Source organism: Cupressus sempervirens, chromosome 8 (genome assembly GCF_028749045.1).
Source record: "Cupressus sempervirens isolate cs-2001-9-10 chromosome 8, ASM2874904v1, whole genome shotgun sequence".
Taxonomy (NCBI): Eukaryota; Viridiplantae; Streptophyta; class Pinopsida; order Cupressales; family Cupressaceae; genus Cupressus; species Cupressus sempervirens.
In genome coordinates this window covers 229617852-229634930 of record NC_143125.1, presented here as the reverse complement: position 1 = coordinate 229634930, position 17079 = coordinate 229617852, and the positions used below count along the sequence as shown (strand labels likewise).

Sequence of the window (17079 nt, the reverse complement as noted above, 5' to 3'; positions counted from 1 at the left end):
TCCAATATGAATAAAATGTTCCTGAAACCAGATTGCATATTGATTACAGGAAACTGCTCAGACATGAATCACATAACACAAATGACCTGTACATTTTCTTTGTTCTTGTCAAGTGGAGGATTAGAGCAGACGATAGAATATACATGGACAATACAAGGCATAGACAACAAGCTATGATTAATAGCCTAGAGAATTTCATTGTAATAGATTTCTAGCTAAGTAAACTCATCAAACAACACTAAAATAATATGTTAAACTAAAATGTCCTGTCCATGCAATAAAAGCTGCAATTCTTCAAACTAAATAAAATCAACATGCCAAAGCAGCCGCATGCTTCAAATACGGAGACAATCATGCCACAAGTTGGACATATCACTTTATATCATTAATATATTAATCATTATTATTAGCCCTTAAAAAGTCCAATAGACACGATAGTATAGCACTGTTCTTGGTTATAACTTAACTTTCCTAAATAAAGATGTGTATAGATTGGGGAATCAAAAGTTCATGAAAGCCTCACACTAATGACACATTGGAATGCAACTTAGTGAACTAGATGAACAACTTCTGTGTATAAAGTTGATGAAACATTGACACTAATGACACATTGACATAGCAAGTTAGTGAACTACATGAATAGATTTTTATGTATAAAGTGACAAATCATCAAGATGGTGAAACATTAACATGTGCCATTAGTGAATTAGATGAACAGGTCCTTTAAGTACAAATAATTTAATAAGGTATATAAAGCATAGTTGTTATCAATATCATGCATAGATAAGGGTGAGTGGTTGCTCCAAAATAATCTTACTTGAAATCCCCGAATCAATTTATTCCTTTATGGCCAGGGAAAGACATTATTTGGGCAATATCTGGCTGGCATCTATTTCTCTAGTTGCCTTTAGGCTAAGTTGTCCAATAGGATGTGGATACAGATATGGTACCTCAGTCCAGCAAAAATTATGACATACTGGGTTCATTTGGGTACGTCCGTATGATTTTTTTTTTTAAATATATACATCAAACATATTGAATGAAAACAAATATATATACACACTTTATCTTATACAATTTTCAATTTTAAAATTTCACAATGTTATTAATTTATGGTTGTATTACATAACCATAAATGATAATTAATACTAACAAAATATATATTAGTTTATATTATTATTAATATATAATTGTCATATTACATAGTAAAAAAGTTATTGTGCCCACCTTATAGTTCATTCCACCCATCTGCAGCAAGTGTTTGAATACACTTTTGAAAATCTAAATGTCAATTTGATAAAAAAAATTAAATAACCTTCATTGTGACACCCATTCTTGCCTCTCAATGGCTACACTTTCCAATGCACATCTTCTCAGCAAGACAAAACTTTTCAGATAGAGTGCTAGGATTTAGGAGTAAAAGTGCAATTTAGGATTTCTTTTGATTGAAGACAAACAAATCTGAAACCCATGCAATTCCGAGCTGATTCTGTGCAGACTCCAATTCTGGAACATTTCGTACCTGGAATCAGCCTAGGTTTTGGACAATTTGGTAGCTTAGCCTTTAGGCATTTAACATCCATGTTCTAGTGGTTTTTAATTTAGGTTACTAATTTTAATAAGATAAAGAAAGACAAAAATTATACTTGTTCCACAAATGACCAAGAAAAGGTCAAAGGGGATTTGAAACACACAAATTACTAAAGTGTTGGAGCATATTACTTATCTCCATCGTAGATAAATCAAAATTAGAATTTGATACATACCATAGACCAAAAAAGGGGCCATCAACTCAAAACAAATGTAGTAAAACGAAAAAAAGGTACATAGATTAAAGTTAACCCACAAAATAGTGCAAGTATAGATTATAGTATGGGGGAAAACCTACACAGCAATGGATTTAAATGAAGAGCACTCAAATAGAGAACCAAAAACCTCAAGCTCCAGTATTTTGAGAAATGTTGGGGGAGTAAATAATATTATCATAGATCACTAGAAGAGTGTCGATGCCAAGTCTGAAAATGCTAGTTAAGCAAATTCTAGGGCTGAGGTGCTTGGGTTAAACAATCTCCAAAGGCTATCGATTATACATAGAACCTCTGCTAATTTTCAAAGTAGAATAATTCTTAATGGATAAAGAAGAAACTGGTTATGTGAAGCTGCCCCTAAGATCTATGTTCTGGGTACCAGAGTGTCCCCAACATTGAGAAGAAATAAGGCCACAACCATTAAACTGAGAGCTTGGGTGCCAAGGAGTCTTAGGCATACTAGATTGCTACGATGATCAATGTCTTGCTGATTTATCTCCATATATATGCCAATCAATTGTATCCAAAAGCCGCTGAAAGCCTCCAATATATATGATAGGTTGAAAGAATGAAATAATCAATTTGCTAGAGCTTGGATCACCGCAAAGAGATCTATGCCTAAATTGATGACCTCGCAATAAGGAACATGGCAAAGCATCTCTAATCGAGGAAGCTGTGTATAAAGAACCCTGAAATACTATAGACAATGATTATTTCCCGTAGATTTCAAAATATATCAAATACCAAATAAAATTATCCTTAAGACTAAATCTTCCATACAAAACAAAGGCAACAACCACTTTCATTCTATAAATATTATGATCTATCTCATAGTTGAAAATTTTGAACTTGGCAAAAACTCGGCGAGAACAAAAACATTAAAAACTCAGGAATCTGGAAAAACTCAGCAATTTTATAGAACATTTCATTTAAATATATGTTTATAAATTATTCTTCAAAAACACAAATATTCCTAAACTGGCTGAGCATATTACTGAGTTCCATCATATATAAGTCAAAATTAGAACTTAATAACTTGATACACACCATAGAAATTATTCTTCAAAAACACAAATATTCCTAAACTGGCTGAGCATATTACTGAGTTCCATCATATATAAGTCAAAATTAGAACTTAATAACTTGATACACACCATAGACCCAAAAACAATGTCAACTCTATATTCCTATAATGCCACATCCGCTAACCACATCATATGTAGAAGTTTCCTCATCCAAAGAGACTTTTGACAAATTGTGTAATGATAATTTCTAAGTCGACACACTCAAGAATTCTATCCCAATTCCCTATAACTGGCTCATTGTAATTAAGTTTTTTACTTTACAATTTCGAATAACTAATAGGGCTTTTAGATGGAGACCCCAAGAGGTTGAGGGGTAGTGCTTCTCATAGAGGACTATGTTAGAAAGCAAAGCCCACCAAGACAACTAAGAGGGCAGGGTGTTGCGAGGCAGAGCAAGGCGAGGGGCAGGGGGTGAGGTGAATCAATTAAGCATGTAAACAGTAGATGCAACAACCACAGAAAGATAACCATACACAATAACACCAGATTTGTTAACGAGGGAAATCCTTGATCAAACAAAAAACCTTGGTGGGGATGGTACCAAAAAAATGATGTACTAATATATAAGTTCCTTGTAAGAGGATGGACACTATTAAGAGTCAATGAAATACATTCAGTACATATCAGTCTCTGTTAGAGGACTTTGAATATCTATTAGGAGATTCCAACCCTATTGGGAGTTGTGGAAGACATAAGGACCCACTGTCCAAACAACTTTAGGACAAGACCACTGAACTCACTGTCCAACTGGCCTTAGTACTATCCTTCTCAGAATAATACTTGTAAACAATTGTCCACGACAACTCCTTTAGAAAATACAATCTCTTTGTTAGCTCACTATGCCTCAATTGCACCAAATGCTTCTATGATAATAAGATATTCAATATCAGGTTCACTAGTGTAACATCCACATTTATCAAAATGACAAATAACATCAAATACCACTATATCATTTAAGGCATCAAATACCACTGTATCATCCTATTTCTTTATATTGCTATGGCAATAACATACAATTAGAAGGTACACTCTTATTCATTATTCACAGAAATGAAAGATAGAAATAACAATTCATTAGATAAACCTATCTCTTACATATAGATATATTTCATATTCAGTTGGAAGATCAATCGATCTAACTGGTTACCAATATCATTGTCAAGAAAAGTTGCTTTCATTAAAGGAATAACTGAATTAATAATATAAATCAATCTATCATATCTTCTACTTGTATAAATATCATAAAAGTAAAATACATGTTACCAACAAATATTTGAATGCATAACTTATCATTGCTGGTGTATATCTTGGCATCTTGTGGAGAGGGAAACATTGTCAGGGGCTTAAACTCTCAACCACGGGCCTTACTTATCCCCACATAATCTCATTCGAAAAAGGCCCTCCCTACTCGGAATAGACATGGAACACCTTGTCCAACCACTGAACATCCTAATACTTAATTCCACTTCTCAACTTGACAACTGAGTATACTTGGACAATCATGAGCTGACTTGGATTTTAACAACTTTTTAATATGTTCATGTTGTTTAGACATTGATCAATAGTTTATTCTCCTTATAGGATTATCTCTCCTCTTCACCCATTCACACTTGGCTTTGTTGGCTTTGGGTGCATCGTAAAAGATTGTTGGTAATTATGAGATCCTTACCAATCGGGTTCTTGTGAATACCATTCTGATTATTATCATAGGTGGTATATAGTAGATACCAATGTATAAGTCAGAATATATTTTTATGCCAAAAGATGGGACAAGTTTTATACAATGTACATTATTATGCATAAGTGATTGATGAGCATTCAATTTAAATGGAACTATATTGGTTTAGTTCCTAAGGTTATGCAACCGATATGTATAGATCAGAAACTAGATGTAAATAACAAAGAGCAGAGCTAGCACTTATCAGAGTTTCTTTCTACATTTGAGCCTTGGTTACGGCCCAATTATGTACTCATACTCGTAAACATAAAATTTCTTTACTCAACTACGACTAGAACAAACTTGTATTGAGAGACAATTGTAAAAAGGAAAAACTAGTGTAAATGGTTCATGACTTGCGAATCGATCCAATCTATTGTGACAATGATTCAACAAAATAATGCTTCTACCAGTGTGGCCCCAATCACAAACCAAATATGCCAATATGTTTCTAAAAACAATAATAAGAGAGGAGGTAAAGACCTTTTTGGTTCAGCAAAAAAGCATGGCAACAAGGTAAGTGAAATTTCCTTGCTCCCTTCAACAGCCGCACGAGAAGAATATATGGCCTCCCATGCCTCTAGTTACAAAAGGAAGCTTGACATCGGTTACAAGAAAAGCTTCATAAATCCAAAATTAAAAGATCGATGTCGATAAGGAGTTGGCCACCGCTCATAGATATGGAGTCAAAATAAGGACTTAGAGAGAAGTGGCGGTGAGAGGTATAATGCCAACAAGAAGTCATCCGCTTAAATATTTGAAATGGCTATCTCAAAATATAAGGCCCGATGGAAAAAAAAATAGAAATATGAAAAGTGGCTATATGTGAAATAATATTAAACCATAACCGTGGTGAAAGAAATAATAATGTCTTAATATATAACATCATGGTATCTATAGATATCTATATATGTATGCATATACGTGTTGGTTTATGTATGTATCAATATACATATGTGTACATGTATACATGTATGTACATGTATAGATATGTAGGTATCATGATATCGATATGATAAGACATGCTTATACATCAAGAGGCTCCAACCAACAACACAACTACAAAGGTACGAGTTTGTTCAAATTTCAATTCATGCTTAGTGATCTCTTTTACTATTAAATGATGAGTAATTTAACAGGTTAGCTCATGGTTGTCAAACATACTCTCTTGCTTGCCTAGTTGTTTACACTTTAGCCATGGTGGTTCAGAGCTCGTACCTATTTTCTCAATGATGGTGGTGCCCCTTGTTCCAAATTCCTTTTTGGCAATGCTTCCCCACTTTGAAGTGCTCTTGTAAGGGAATACTCCACAATTATATCATATTCCTCAATATAATGACAATTTACCATAACCAGTCATTATTCATAAACCATCATAACGGCCAACTAACATGCCAACTTCATATGAAATTATCACAATTAACCATCCTACCCTTTCACATAATCGTAACTAATTTTACCTGTCAAGTGATTTCACAGGAAACCTTAGCAACTATATGAATAATTTTAAATTGAGCCAAAAAATTGCAATCTAACAACTGGATCTCACATACAAGTTCGCATACTCACATTCATCACTTAGTCACACTCTACCACAAGGAAATAATCTTTCCTTTATACCAAGTCCTAGATTAAGTTATTGAGTCGGCCTTGGAGCTTTCTCAATTTACAATAATAATATAGGACCATCTTAAATTATTACATGTACATGTTACATTACAATATTACATCTTTTCACAATTACAGCCAATCTCTCAAATCATAGTCTTCATAACTCTTCACACGTGCAGCATCTGACCTTGCTCACTTAACCACGTCATCTTCAACTTAACTTCTAGCTTTGTACAACCTCACTTAACTAGATTCTCTCTATTAGGAATATAATCAAAACATCAACAACTAATCAACCAATAACTCTGTCTAAACAGTGTCTTCAATAAATCTCGAATAACTCTACACTGAATTCATATATCTGCATGCACACTTAGCCACGTCATCAGGACACTTTGTAGAACAAGTCCTTAATTCCACATAACCTCATCTTCAATCCTCAAACTATGCGACCTCAAACTCTATTTGTTGCTTTGTCAATCTTTACAAAATAACATGTATGTTGACGTCAATGGCAAACACAGTCATGAATGCAACACACAATCTCTAAATCATGTCTCTAGCAATGCTAGGATACTCTCCCATAGGAATACCATCAACATTCATGCTAACAATCTCCCTCTTTGGCATTGATGGCAACATAGATGAAAAACGTCTAAGTTCCATGAATACCAAATGTCTCTGCTACATCTGCTTCCCCATTCATGCTGACCATGAATGTCCATTGTACTATAACCAATATGCATAAGGAAGGTGTTAATCTCCCCCATACATTAGCATCTTTTCAAATCCTCTTTATTAATTCTTTTCAAATCCTCTTCATCAATCAAATCTCTCTCACAAGAAAATCAATCTCCCCCATAGATATTCTTCCCCCATTGACATCAATATATATATGTTGTCCTGCATTTTGTCACCACAAAATGTTGGTAACAGCATGAAACTTTTTCAAGCAAGTTTCACGTTTCTCTACGCTTGAATTTGATTTTCAATTGCTTAATATTGATCGATTGATCCATTTCAATTCGAGCAATTGTCTTACTGAAGGCCTTCGTCAAGTCATCTTTGTTTTGTTTTCTGTAGAGCCTTTGCTTGATTTTTGAAGTCTTTACAGTCCTTTCTTTTCTTTTGAGTTAGTGTTTGCTTGTTCTTAGTCTTTTGGATTTGCTCATGTCATGCCTTTCGTCTTCCCCTTCGATTTGGTCTAACGTAGAGGTCAATCGGAGTTGTCAATCAAGAGATATGGTCATTTTAGCGCTTCAAAAGTGGACATTTTAGGTGCAACAGCATGAACTAAAAAAATGATGTTATATTTTCATTTTGACATTCGCTTTTTCAAAAATATAACATTTTACTCACTTTTTGTTATGTTTTAAAGTTACTTCATCTTTTAAATTATAACTTAAAGTGACTATAGTGCACTTTATGTTATAATTTTAAGTTGAGTTACTTTTTAATTTTTCACTTAAAGTGACTATAGAACTATATAATTACATTTTAAATATTTTATTTTAAAATCAAATACTTATCTAAATGTCACTTTAACATAATGTTTATGTATTATATTAAATAATATGATGCATAAATGTTATTTTTGACTCATATTGATGACATTTTTATAAATTTAAGTGAAATAAATAACTTAAATGCCTCAAATTGGAATTTTTATGTGCAAATAAATGTAAAAATCTATGAAAAGTGGAATGTTATTGCATATAAAAACTCACTTTGAGGATACTTTTTATGCCATTACATCAAAAGCTTGTAAAAGTGGACCTTTTTGATGCAATGACACGAAAAGTACAGTTTTTGTGCTTATGCATCAAAAAGTTGAGACATGTTTTAAAACATGTAAGTGACCCTAAAAGGTCCAATTTTGCCTATCAACACATTTTAAAATATGCAATGCACTTCAAAAAGTGAGAGTATGCATAAAGACATTTTTTAAAACATGCAATAGACTCTAAAAGGTCCAATTTTATATGCATACATGTTTTAAAATATGTAATGGTAATGAAAATGTTCTATTTTGTGAAAAACATGTGTTCTTGCTCCCAAAGAGTCCGATTTTGGCTATAACTCATGATTTTTTCCATAGATTTGAATGAAATCTCTTGCATTCAAGGCATTTTGGATTGGTGATCATTTTGCCTCCATTAAAATCAGTTTAATGAGCCAAAAAACATTTTTAAATCTCCCAAGCTAGGGCACGTTTTTGCAAAAAACTCCATAAATCTTCAAATTTGGAAAACATTTTTGCTTGGAATCAAGTCGTTTTGGCCTTATTAGTGGATTGCATTGCATTGTGATCAATATTTTGGTGTTTAAACACCAAATCGATTTACTTGCAAGCCTTGAAAAAACATTTTTCAAGAGCATGAAATTTTGAAAACGTTGGAAATTGGAGAGGATTTACGGCACGTTTTGGCATCTTGCATATTAATCTCCTTGTTTGCTGCCCTTCATCATTCGAAATTTCAAGATTGGAAAAGTTCTTGCCATTTTTGAAGAAGATTTCAAACAAAGAGTCTTTTTTCTTCATTTTTGGCACTTATCTTTCATGTAAGTGGATTTCTTCCTTCTGCAAATTTAATTCATGCTTATCTTTGCTGATTTTATGCATGAAATTGTTGAATGGTTGGCATTTGTAAAAATCTTTGCCTTAGAATTTGCATTTTCCTTTAAATATGAAGTTTTCTTTCATTTTCATGTTTTTGGTTCTTTCCCAAGTTTCAAATTCGAATTTAAACTTTAGAGTGCATTGCATCTTGGCATGTTTTGAATTGTTTTAAAGGTATGTTTTTGCTTTTGTTTTGGTTTTATGTGCTTGTTTCCCGGTTTTTCTCCATTTGGAAAAGTTGCAAGTTTTTTTCCCAAAAACTTGTTTTCCCTTCATTACATACAAAAGCATTGTCATCTTTCACTTTCCATTTCCATGTCATTCCATCTCACATCTCATCCGACCAATGCAATTACATGTTTTTCATCTCATTCGCCATCTACATATGCATGTAATCCCATTTTTCGCTTCCATTTTCACTCATCTCACCTTTCGCTTCTATTCGCAAGATATGATTACACGAAATGTCGTACGTGTAATTGCATCCAAAAGGTCCGATTTTGATCAAAAGCCATATTTTGAAAAGACAAAAAGATGTCATTTTCGCTTTCCGTGTACTTTGACTTCTTTCCTCCAAAAGTGACTATATAACTCATTACCTTACCTCCATTTTTCATTTCCATCTTCTCATACGCATTCGCGCTTACATGAATAAGTACATGTTTCCACCTCATTACATGCTTTACATGCTATCCATCCGCATATACACATAAAGTGTACCTTTCATTCGCACTTGCATTTCATTTCACCTTCCACCTTCCGTTACATGTTGCATTTACATATACGCATGTTTCATACAATAAAGCTTTGAAAATATTAAGTCACTTTTGAAATTAGCAACTTTCACTTTGCACGCATTCCCATGCGTTTCAATTTTACACATTTTCATTCCATATCATTTCATTCCACATTCTGTTCATTTCATTTCACTTTCCATTCCATTGCATATACATATGCCTTCTCTTTGAAAGTCACTCATTTTTCGAATCTTCACTACTGCTCCAGAATTCACTTGCATGGAGATTCATTCTGATGATGTATTTATGTTTTGGGATTTTTGTCTTGCAACACAAGCACAAGATATGTCCTCGCCATCCAAATCCAAGGGCAAAATGAAATATCAATATGATAAGGAATTGGCTCAGGCATCTCCTTCTTCAGTTACATCTATCTTGGACAACATGTTGGACACGAAGATTGGTCATATAGACATGGCTGATTTTCTACAAAGGATTGAAGCTCCAGCTACTCATGAAATGAAACGTATTAGAAGAAGCAACATCTACTTGGTGTCTACGTTTCCCATGGCAGCTATAGAACCTGATTTTGTTTATGGATGCACTCGGCGGTTCACTCTTAAAACAAGGACTATCAAAGCTGCTGATGGCAAGGTTATCATTAACCTTGATCCTGAAGTTATTGAACAAATCTTCAAAGTTTCTCACAAATTAGAATGTGTTGATTTGACCAAAGAATCGTCATTGGCTTATTGGAATGAGCAAAAGAGCAATTATTAGAAGTATGTCAACCTTTACTGGTTAGACAACAAAAGAAGCAAGTTTTTCAGTGGCCAAAGACTCTTCATCGGTCAAATTTTAAATAGGAATACAAGGATCTCATCATCCTTCTCAGTAGGATCTTTGGTCTTAAAGATTCTTCCGATTTTGAGCCATGGATGTATAAATTTATGTTTCAAATCATAGAGAACAAAGAACACATATTTTGAGGAGAGCTTATCAGTACTACACTCTACCAGCAGATATGCAATGTAGGAACATCAATACCTTTTTACATGAATTCTTATCTTGTTTACATTGCGGCTGCCATGGGATCATTTTCAGGTCTTTCTACCAAAGGAGATCGTCTTCAAGTACCTATTTGGGAATACTATAACCAAATCACTTTGGCTAATAGTAAATTCCATTACAGAAGAGTCCAAGATGCCTTCTTTGGACATTACAGGTGTTCGTTCGACAAATAGTTGTCTATCAAAAGAGTATTTGATGCAGCATGGGAATAGGTAAACTAATACGACTAGATTTTTCTTCAATTTCCCACTTTCACATACTTGAGAGTTGGATATTTCAAGAGAGAACCATATACCTTACCTAGGTATGCTACAGATCGAATCATTCTAATGGAGTTAGCCAGACAACTCATTGAAGTGCAGAGTGATCAGCATGCTTCACATAGACCCGGATTTGGCATTACCTCAGCTAGGGCTTTATCTATTGGCAACTATTCAATTGTTTCTGTGCCTAAAGAAAAGAATATGGAATCAGAGTTGCAGTTGATTACATTGAAAAAGTTCAAGGCTAGATTTGATTTTGATTATCGAGAGAAATTCTCGGATAAAAAGGGCCTACAATCATGTTCATCGCATTGAAGATATTTGGACTGACATGAGAACAGAACTTGACATTGTGAAGATGGATTATTGCAGGTTAACCTTGAAACAAATAATCGATCTTAATATGTTGGAAATCCCTCCAGGTTTCCAAGTTGAAGATGATGGCGTCATCCTTGATCCAGAATTCCATCAAGCCGATTTTGATAAGAAGTGCCCTTTCTCTATTCAATGGCAACAAAAGGAAGGTACATCTATCATGGACAGATTTCAATCTATCCTAGTAAACATTAACAAATGGTTAAAAAGTAAAGGCCTTAAAAGAGAAAATCCTAAGATGGGCCTAGATTGTGGAAGTTTTGGTCCTCCTAGTAGGAAATCACAATTGAAAATTACAGAGAAAGATGGTGCCTCATCTTCAAATACCAAGAATATCTTCAAATTCAAATTAAAAGGGTGAAAAGGAACTAAATCATCTCAAGTTCCTGAACCAATTCAAGAATCAGCAACAGAATCAGAAGAAGAATTGGAAACAGAATCCAAGAAAGAAGATTCAGATGAAGAAGGAGAAATTAGGATCACGTCTCCTCCAAAGCCTACATGAGCCTACACATCTGCTCTACATGAAGAGCCATTTTTGCATGAGGTTGATGATGATGTAGACTCATTTTCTACTATTTTCACTCATTCTATTCCATTCTCGAAGGTTAACACCATGGCTCTTCCTATTTCATCAGCTGCTCCTTGTATTCCTGCACATGAACAATATGAACACTTAGCAAATGTGTTTGAAGATTTTTCGACTCTTACCAGTGGTCAAGTTTCCCAACTTGATACATCTGTGACAAGATTTGAACTCTTCATGACAGAGTCTTCTCAACATGTTCCTATGCCTTCAGCATTACAAACTGAATCATGCTTAGTCACTAAAGATATACAATCTGAATCAATGCCAATGGTCTCCACTATGCCTGCATCTACAGATGAAAGTTTCAGCCTGCCTACATGGTTAAGTAGAATAACAACAAAAAGAAGGAAGGTGATTGTTCCTCCTAACAATCTCCCTATGAAGAAGACTAAATCTAAATCTTTAAAAGATAAGATTGTTTCCAGAATTTTGGTTGATTCCGACAAAACCAAATATGTTGGGGTTGCTGAGCCCTTAGTAAATAAGCCTATTGAAGAGCTTACCCGTTCTGACTGCAAGTTTACTAAGGTTGAAGTTGGAAAGCAATCTCGTTTGAGTTGTTTACAAGATGCTCAAGATGCATTTACAAATGTATCAAAAAGCAATCATGAGCTTTGGGAAAAGAAGAATCAATTGAAACAAGAGATATCTCGTTTGAATGAGATCATTCAGAAGCAATCTTCTCAGAATGTTATTGTTACATCACAAACATCTAGAGAGAGAAGGCTGATTGAAGCTGCTAAGTCTTGGATACAGGAAATCATTGTTGAAGGAGTTTGAGCTATTACAGAGACACTTGCAGTTCTATGGTGTGTCAAAGAGATAAACAAAATGAAACTAAGCTTAATTTCTTCTTTGACTCAAGAAGTAGATAACTTGAAGGAAATCCTTGAGGATTGGGATGAATTATAAAATTTGATCTGGATGCTATGGTCTCATGTGACATTCTTCTGTCATGTGAAATGTTCTTCAAATTTCAAGGACTTATTGGTTACAAGGAAGAGACCTTAAGAAAATTGATCACAAAATTGCAAGTGGCTCTTGAAGATTGTCAAGCAGTTGAAACAAGCCTTACTTGTGATTTGGAGCAATTGGAATGCCATGTTACTGATAATCTTGGTAATCTTTTGGCAGCAGAGAGAGTGAATTCAAAATATACAATCAGGATCAATGCTGATGTAGATTTCGAAGATTTTGGTTCACACACAATGAACAAGTTTGTTTTGTACAAATCCTTGACAAAATGCTTGTTAGATAATACAACAGCAAATTCCAAAGTTGTGCAATCAACATATGAAAATGCAGTGAGAATTGAAGCTATATCAAAGACTATGGAGATTGCTGATCTTTCCATAGTGCGTGATGTCATTGTGAAATTCAAAGCCTTGAGAAGCAATCTCTAAGATTGTTGTATAGTTTCTATTTCATAGTTCTTTAGAATGCATTACATGAAAAAGTGTAATTGCATGTGATGCGAATTGCATGTATACAAAAGATGTAATGCAAGTTGCATGTGTAGTTGCATGTAACCCTTTAGTTTCTGTAGTTCGACTTAGTCAAAGTTGGTTGAGATGCTCCCACTTTTCCCTCCACCTTTTTCTCAACTTCTTTGCCTATATAAAGGAGTGCCCCCTCATTGTAAAATCATCATTATCTTTTGTGCAAGAAAACTCTAGAGAAATTGTGCTAGCATAACTTTGTTTGTGTAAGCACTATTTTGAGAGAAAATGAATACAATGGAGCATTTGAGACTTAACTTTGATTAAGTAAGATTGTTATTTGTGTGAATTGTAAGTTTTGTCTATGATTCATCCAAGTTGTCTTTGATTCATATTATCTTGTGTTGTTGGTAATTGTTCTAGTGAATTGAATAGAAAAGAGTTAAGAAACAATTGAAGCTAGAGCTTTGACCAGGAGCAATTGTGAAAGTGTATAGCTAGAAGCTTTGCAGCTTATATTTTCTTCTTAATTCACAAAATAGCTAAGTATTCTTACTCTTAGGAGTCTTTGTGCCCTAATTGTAAAGCTTTTCATATAGAAGTTGGACCGGACTTAGAGCCAAACCAGTACATTTTAGCTAGCCTTTGAGTTAGTAAAAGTTTATCGGTATCATTGTTTCCAACTCTTGATAGAAGTGTAGTTAGAGATTCACCTTGCCCATTACTCACTCTAGGAGTAAGTGGATCCTTTCTTGAAAGTTAAGAAGGAAGGATATTAGTAACACCCTGGTTATAAAATCTCTCGACTTCTTGATTACCTTGTGTTGATCCAAGGAACGGTGAGAAAGGGGGAGCCTTCCCTTTAAGGTAGGAGAGACTGTCTCACATGCTGTGGCTGGTCATCCTATTTTGCGACTAAATTTTTACCCAAAATTGTCGGTTGCAAAATATCCACCCAACAATATATAAGGATGTTTTGTCCACAAACATTCATATCAAAAGATGTTTTTCATGTGCTACTCTCCCCCATTGACATCAATGACAAAGGTATCATTATGTCAATTTGATGGATAAGATTTTCAATAAGCTCAAGTGTCCAAAGACACTGTTAAATACCAGTTACCAAGAGTCCTTTATGACTCCTCTCAAATACAAATAGTCTCCCATAGAGAAAGCATCAAGCATCTAGTCCAAATAAAGAATATTTCCCTACTACCACTGTATTGATGCAATTTCTACATCAACTACTCAAAAGTAGGCTGGGGCATAACCCTAAGCATACCTCTCAAGTACTCAAATGTATCCTTCGGCAAAGGCTTTGTTAATATGTCTGCTATCTGCTCCTTTGTACTAACATACTCCAGTCTGATCTCTTTCTTTATACCATTCTCTCTCAAAAAGTGATAATAGATATATGCTTTGTCTTTGAATGTAAAACAGGATTCTTTGACCTGCACATTCTACTTGTGTTATCACAATGTATGATAACACACTCTATAAACTCTATCCCAATGTCGTTCAAAATTTATTTCATCCAAATGATCTGATTACAATTGTTTGCTACTGCTACACACTCTACTTCTGCCGTGCTCTGTGAAATACAGTCATTTCTTGCTTAGCCAAGAAACCAATCTTCCTCCCAAGAAAAATACTCCACTACTTGTACTTTTTATGTTATCTGTATTGCCTGCCCAATCCGCATTAGTGTATGCATATAAGATAAAGTCATTTGATCTTTCATACCATAATTCAAAATTAGGTGTATTCTTCAAATATCTAAAAATCCTTTTCACTGCTGCATAATGTGATTCTTTAGGATCAACTTGAAATCTCACCACAATACCAACTACATTAGCTATATCCAGTCTAGTGTGTGTTAGATATTGCAATCCTCTAATCATAGACCTTTACTTTTTCTATTCAACGGTAAGGTTTTTATCTTTGCTAGATAGCTTGTGACCAGTTACCATAGGTGTTCCAATAGGTTTACAACTTTCTAAACCAGTTATTTTCAACAAATCTTTCAAATACTTAGTTTGTGATGAAAATACCTAAGTTACCGATTCTGGTTTTGATGCTGATACAGATGCGGGGTGCTAATGCGTGGATGCGTGGATTTTTTTTGGGGGGGATTTTAGATGCATTTGGGTGCATCCGTACATAAGTATATATATATATATATATATATATATATATATATATATATATATATATATATATATATATATATATATATATATATATATATATATATATATATATATATGTAAAGTTGTCAACTATAATTTATGACAATGTATGCAAAGAAATACAAGAAATATCAAATATACAATAATACAAAAACAAACCATTCACTAAATCATTATAATTTATCATAATCAAATTGAAATAAGTTATAACAGTAATCAAAACATCAAGATTCCAATGTAGTTTGAATTACAAAATCTAAACATGGTTCATGGTTCAAAACTTCAATGTTGATCAATCAAGAGTCAATGCTCAAGATTCCCAAATCACATTCAGTCATTCAAAATCATAAGGATTCTCAAAACAGTCCACATTCTCATCATCTCCTCCTGCTGCAACAGTTGCAAATTCATTTGAACTATACATGGTTCCAATTGTGCTCGACGCACGTGCTATGATGTTATCAACATCATCATCTGTCATCACAGTAAGATCCTGAAGTGTTGCATCCAAGTCTACAGATTTAAGGGCTACATCCCAAAGCTTGGTTGACCCTTCCTTGTATCCATCCTCCTTTCGTGACAAAAGATGCAAGTTGGTATGTATATAAACTAAGTCCTCAACTTTCTTTGAGCCCAACCAGTTGCGCTTCATTGAATGGATATAGGAATATGTACTCCAATTCTATTCAGCAAAAGAACTTGCAACATGAATAGTGTTTATAAAATTTTAGAATTTTAAAATTAAACATACAAATGAAAAACAAATTAGAGAATGTTAAACACTAAAGTGTAGAATACAATTGCTAGAAATAAATAAATGAAAACTTACTTGTGAGAGGATCTTGATTGAAAGAGGTTGTAGAAGCTTGAATGGCTGACCATACATGTACCACCATGTGATACCTCCCATGTCATTTTGGTCCTTTATTGCATATGGAGTAAGTTTTGATCCTGAAGCAAATAAGCCAAATTCTTGCCTCACCTTTTTTGTGTATTTCATCATCTAGGAAGAGTCTTGCAAATGCAGTGTAGCACCCAATAGCAACTTCTTCATCTGCATATGGTGCAATTCTATCCGGCATAACGAGTATTTCCTAGCTATAGTACCTTGGAGATAAGGCATATGCAAGGAGGTGCAATGGGGTAGTCATCCTCTCCCAACGATGATGAATGATATCCTCCACCTTTTTGCACAAGGCTTCACATTCTGTGGGGTTAATCTCATGTGCTTGTATGGAAAGCTTTACCTTGTCTACCATGTTGTCCATGCCATCGTACACATCCCCCAAGCCAGGTGCATCTGTATTAGCAAAGAATAGCATAGTCATGATAGGTTCGGTGAAATCCAACACAAATTACACACAAGCCCACCAGTGCTCATACAAGATCATACCCCTGACCTTCAAGGCTCTCTCTAAATTTGAAGCCTTCCATATAGCCCATTGGTTACAAATAACCATTTGGACCAATGCTGATTTCACCTTGAGGAGTTGTTTTAGAACAATAGTATGAGATGCAAATCTAGTCTCAGCTACCTATAAGCAAGTTGACAATATAACATCAAATATAAAATGA

At 34.3% G+C, this 17079-nt stretch overlaps 1 protein-coding gene across 2 annotated transcripts in view; it reads right to left on the bottom strand.

Annotated features, from left to right (window-relative positions):
* The window catches only part of LOC149542335 (LRR receptor kinase SERK2-like), an 84115-nt gene that overhangs the window by 24371 nt on the left and 42665 nt on the right, over nt 1-17079 (bottom strand). The gene's annotated exons all lie outside the window — the stretch shown is intronic.